Consider the following 5888-nt stretch of genomic DNA (forward strand, 5'->3'; position numbering starts at 1 on the left):
TTTGAGACGGAGTTTCGCTCTTGTTGCCCAGGCTGGAGTGCAATGGCGCGATCTCGGCTCTCTGCAACCTCCGCCTCCTGGGTTCAGGCAATTCTCCTGCCTCAGCCTCCTGAGTAGCTGGGATTACAGGCATGCGCCACCATGCCCAGCTGATTTTTTGTATTTTTAGTAGAGACGGGGTTTTCACCATGTTGACCAGGATGATCTTGATCTCTTGGCCTTGTGATCCACCCGCCTTGGCCTTCCAAAGTGCTGGGATTACAGGCGTGAGCCACCGCGCTGGCCTTAACAAGACGTTTTTAAAAGAGGAGAAAAGTAATTGCATAGTCTGCTGATGTCCCTTAGTTTTCCTGCCCAGCGGTAATCACAATGCAATACTGGTTTTCTAAAGAACCGGTCGGGTGTAGTGGCTCACACCTGTAATCCCAGCACTTTGGGAAGCTGAGGCAGGACTGCTGGAGCTCAGGAGTTTGAGACTAGCCTGGGCAACATCGCAAAATCCTGTCTCTACTAAAATCAGGAAGGCATGGTGGCATGCATCTGTAGTCCCAGCTACTCAGGAGGCTGAGGCTGGAGGACAACTTCAGCCTGGGAGGCGGAGGTTGCAGTGAGCCGAGATTGCACCACTGCACTCCAGCCTAGGTGACAGAGCCAGAACTTGTCTCCAAAAAGAAAAAAAAGATTTTTCTTTTAACAGGAGAAAAAAGCATACAAAATTATTTTTTTGACACAAAATAGATGTACATAATTTTGGGTACATGAGATAATTTTATACATCCATGTAATTTGTAAAGATCAAATCACTGTACTAAGAATGATATTCTGATGCTAGAAATTTAGTCACTGAGGCAGATTTATTGGGGAGATGTTTTTGGAAATGACTTTTTAGTCCTCGTAAGCTGGGAAATCCACTATTCTACTCAAGGATAAGACTGGCACTTATTTGGGCAAATGAAAATGAGAAAATCAGGGAGTAAGGTCTAGGGAAGATAACTTAGAATTAAGACTGACACTAAAATTTTAACATAGAGGAACTAGAGCCAAAACAATAAATAAAAATAAAAATGATTACATAAGAACAAAAATGTGACTGTTTTCAAACGTTAGAGATTTTACTCCAGGGCTGTGCTCAAAAAGCATCCTGCTTGATAGTTTACCTGGAATCAAGTATTCTCTCCCCTTCCTACTAATATTACTCGTATATCTTATTCAATTTCTATACAGTTCTTAAGTGTTTTTTCAGTTACATGTCATTCATGCCAACATATCCATTTGACCCATTTAATTGATATTGCATGATTACTAAATATAAAATTAATAGTTCTGGTATTTTATTGCCATTACAATACTTATATTATTCTACTGCAGCTTTTTTGGCTTGCAGGTCGATTTCAACTCTCCCTGCCAAAACTGTCAGATTCATATTGGCGTGTCTGTTTATTATCTTGGTATCCCCAGAATTTACCTTGTATATTATCTGACACCTAGTGGATACGTAATGAATATTTGCTGAAGAAACAAAAGCCCTGTTTTAAGCACTGAATACGAATATGGTTGAGCTCCTGCTTTTAGAAGAACTTTCAACTTAGTGGTCATGTACTCCGAATATAATTAGTAGGACATGAACAAGGGTGGGTAAATAGAGGACAGACAGTAGAGAAAGACTGAATGTAGTCCGATTACATGGAAACAATTTATCTTAACATATTATTACAAACATTAGTGGTAAGGTGCATAACAGGAGACCCTTTACTGTCCTTTCATAGACTTGTGCCAATGATAGAAAACCTTACTGGGTGACAGGAAAATAGGTTAGATGAATATAGGCTATCTGAAAATGTTCTAATTGTACTTTATTTTTGAAGAAACAGAGGATAAAAACAGCCTTTGACAAGAGTGCATATTATTGGAATCTATTATCATAAAGAATAAGGTGCTAAAACAATTTACTTCACTAAAAAACAAGTCTGGCCGGGTGCAGTGGCCAGCACTTTGGGAGGCCAAGGTAGGCGGATCACTTGAGACCAGGAGTTCAAGACCAGCCTGGCCAACATGAAGAAACCCCGTCTCTACCAAAAATACAAAAATTAGATGGGTATGGTTGTGTATGCCTGTAGTCCCGATTATTCTGGAGGCTGAGGCAGGAGAATCACTTGAATCTGGGAAGCGGAAGTTGTAGTGAGCCGAGATCCTACCACTGCACTCTAGCCTGAGCGACAGAGCAAGACTCCATCTCAAAAAACAAACCAACCAACCAACCCCAACCCCCAACTCCCGCCAAAAGACAAGCAAGCAAACAAACAAAAAAAAAACAGAAAAAATCCCAAGGCTTTCTGGAGCTATTTCACAGGCTTCCTTCAGAAGATAAACTTTTTTTTTTTTTTTTAGACGGAGTTTCACTCTTGTTACCCAGGCTGGAGTGCAATGGCGCGATCTCGGCTCACCGCAACCTCCGCCTCCTGGGTTCAGGCAATTCTCCTGCCCCAGCCTCCTAAGTAGCTGGGATTACAGGCACGCGCCACCATGCCCAGCTAATTTTTTTTTGTATTTTTAGTAGAGACGGGGTTTCACCATGTTGACCAGGATGGTCTCGATCTCTTGACCTAGTGATCCACCCGCCTTGGCCTCCCACAGTGCTGGGATTACAGGCTTGAGCCACCGCGCCCGGCCTCAGAAGATAAACTTAAGTGTTACAGTAATGGCTTTATGGTCACAGCATTAACTACTTGATGACATAAAGCCCAACTATCAATACATAATGTTTTATTCTCAAATACTACGATCCTCTCTCCTGATGCTTTCATAGACTAGTTCTTATGTACTGAGAATCGAGGACTCCAATTCAGTCTCCTGTTGAGGCAAGGTAGGATTTCATCAAGAAATGTTGTATTTCCTTGATTTTCTGAAACTGCACTTTGCTAGCGCAAAATCTGTCACAAAAGACTTGAGTAAGTGGGGGGCATGTAAGTTCATTGTTAAAGGACTAAGCAATCCATTAGGGTCTTATAATTTAACAACCTATTTATCTATTAAACAGTTATTGAATGCCTACTGTGTATGTGACAGGCAGAATAAAATATCATACTACTTACTGGTAACAATAACATGTGGCTGCCAAGGCAGCTTAGTGGTTTATGAACCAGTCATTTTGCAGCATTGTGCTAAAAGGAAAGGAGAGAAGGTAAAATCAAGTTGTTTCTTAGATGTTATAATCAGATTTTGGGGAGCACCATGAATTTTTTTTTTAATTTTGAGAGACAGGGTCTTGCTCTGTAGCCCAGACTGGAGTGCCATGGCATGATCATGGCTTACTGCAGCCTCAAACCTCTTGGGCTCAAGTGATCCTCCCACCTCAGCCTCCCCAGTAGCGAGGACTACAGGCATGTGCCACCATACCCAGCTAATTAAAAAATTTATTGTCGAGATAAGGTCTCCCTATGTTGCCTAAGCAGGTCACAGGCTTCTAGGCTTAAGCAATCCTCCTGCCTTGGCTTCCCAAAGTGCTAGGATTACAGGTGTGAGCCACCAGGAACAGTCTGTTGTAAATTTTAAAGGTGGTTTTCTAACTTTACTCATTAACCTACAATTAGTAAGTTCTACCTTTTCAAGGTTCAGCGGTTATGCAGTTCATTAATAATTATCAAAAACATAAAATTGGGCCATGTAACCTGCATGAAAACTGCAAGTTAAAAAAAAATATTTGGAATTAAAACTGTTCACTGAAGTCTGGGACATATCATCAATGTATTTATAGTCTAAGCATTAATTGACCTAGATGACTGTTCTGGAAAGGAAATGACAGGTCAACAGTTCATTATCCTAAACACTTGGGAGCAGGTGTGATCCAGAATTCATAAATCTTTGGAGTTGAGGATGGCAATAAAGCTCATATACTGTGTATTACGGAATGTCCGGAATAGGGTCTGGGGCAGCGTACTATGATCAAACAAGTTATGCAATGAAGTGATGAATGTTCACAGTAAGTAAAATAAGTAGTTTATAAATGGCTTCACATCAATACATATCAGGCCAGCTTTTTTTTCCTCAGGTACTAAATTTCCTTATCTGTAAAATGAAGTCCTATTTTAACTTTTTCAAGTTATGGATTGACAAACATGACTGCTGAGTCAGAACTGAAATTATTTGTATCATGCACTAATACAGAGATATTGGTCTGGTGCTACCTTTGTGGATCAGAAGGGCTGGGAAATATCTCTTTATTACCCTTTTCTCAGTCCCAACAGTGTTTTTGCCTAAACTGTTCTATTTCCTTCTAAAAAAGTTATATGAAAACGTATCTATTGATGAGGTGGGGGGAAGAGGCATTAGAAAACTCTATTAGCTATAAATCACCACTACAAAACACAAAAATCTTGAAATGTTTTTCTTGAAGGGTAGAGCAGAAAAGATGCGATGGCAAAGCAGACACAATTATTGCAGCATAAACTATAGCTTATCTATAAAGCTGTTAAACTATTATATATTTGAACACGTGCATTTCCTAGGCTTTGGGAATACAACAGATGCAGTGAAGAATACAGACAAAAATTCTATCACTGAATTATAGAATTCTATCTACAATGGACATTATTTAGGTTACAAATAATCCCTCCAATCTGCTCATTTACTGAATAAACAGCGTTTAACTGTATACATGGCATTTCATTTTTCATGTTGTCCCTTGATGAATTTGTTTCTAAAATTTTGAACTCACTGAAGATGTTCACTCATTTGTTCTATTGTGTACCAAGTGTAGTGGATATAGTCAGGCTTGGATATTAAAACCTATACATTCAGAAAATTTAAAAAGAGCTACATCCTCTCCCACCCTCATCCCTGATGAAACAAATGGGAAATTGAGTAATTTTGAAAAAGTCTCGTAGTCTTCACCATGAGAAAAATGAGATCTTCCTTAAATTCACCTTATAGTGTATGTTTTGATTTTAAATTATATAGGGTAAGGCATCACAAGTTTTTCATTGCTTAGGTGTCTTCCTGATTTCAATCAGGCTTTGGATACAGCAGTGCAAAGGACAAGCTCCTACATTTTTAACCAGGGTTCTTAATTAGGAGCTTATAGATGAATTAAAGGGGTCTGCTACATCTTTCTTTTCTTTTGAGACAGGGTCTGGCTCTGTTGCCCAGGCTGGAGTGCAGTGGTGTGATGTTCAGTCATAGCCATCTTTGCCTCCCTGGTTCAAGTGATTCTCCTACCACCACGCCAGGCTAATTTTTAAATTTTTAGTAGAGACAGGGTTTCATCATGTTGGCCAGGCTGGTCTCAAACTCCTGGGCTCAAATGATCCACTCACTTTGGCCTCCCAAAGTGCTGGGATTGTTATGAGCCATCATGCCTGGCCTCTATTTTTAATAATTTCTAATAAAATTTAAACACAGCCAACAAATCACAATAGTGTTAGCAATAAATGTGACTGTCACAATTGAACTGATATATTCATATCGCATTACAATTGTTGCAGGTAACTTGAAATATTTATGCTCACCACATTACTATGTTGAATAGGGCCACTGCTAGATCTTATTAGTTAAAAAAGCACATATATTTCTATATCAAATTTTTATAACTGTTTCAGTATTATTGGATCTTTTTTGTAATTCAACGTACTGTACTTTAAATGTTTAAAGGATTTTAAAAAGCGATCAATAGATTTCACTAAATGGACAAAGGGGTCCATGACACTAAAAAAGTTAAGAGTAAAATGGTTTAGATGGCCACAGCCATCTGTACCTCTAGGGGGTCTTATACTTGGTATTTACTCAACACATATTTATAGAATGAAATAATTTAAAGTTGGTTGAAATTGTGCCCCCAAAATATCAATACTTTGAATGTCTATAATAGAGTCCTCTAGGGCTGCTTCTTATTT

At 39.1% G+C, this 5888-nt stretch overlaps 1 long non-coding RNA gene across 3 annotated transcripts in view; it reads right to left on the bottom strand.

Annotated features, from left to right (window-relative positions):
• LOC116563254 overlaps positions 1 to 5888 on the bottom strand; it is a 19778-nt gene that overhangs the window by 4400 nt on the left and 9490 nt on the right. The window contains exons 2-3 of one of the 3 annotated variants that reach the window (XR_004274307.1): positions 3093 to 3161; positions 2743 to 2850 (exon numbers count right to left, since the gene is read on the bottom strand). This is a non-coding gene — a long non-coding RNA (uncharacterized LOC116563254). Of the gene's footprint in view, positions 1 to 2742; positions 3162 to 5888 lie in introns of those variants that run through there. The other 2 variants (XR_004274308.1, XR_004274306.1) reach the window with 2 other exon arrangements.

Source organism: Sapajus apella, unplaced genomic scaffold (genome assembly GCF_009761245.1).
Source record: "Sapajus apella isolate SASKATOON/1434 unplaced genomic scaffold, GSC_monkey_1.0 scaffold34, whole genome shotgun sequence".
Classification (NCBI taxonomy): Eukaryota; Metazoa; Chordata; class Mammalia; order Primates; family Cebidae; genus Sapajus; species Sapajus apella.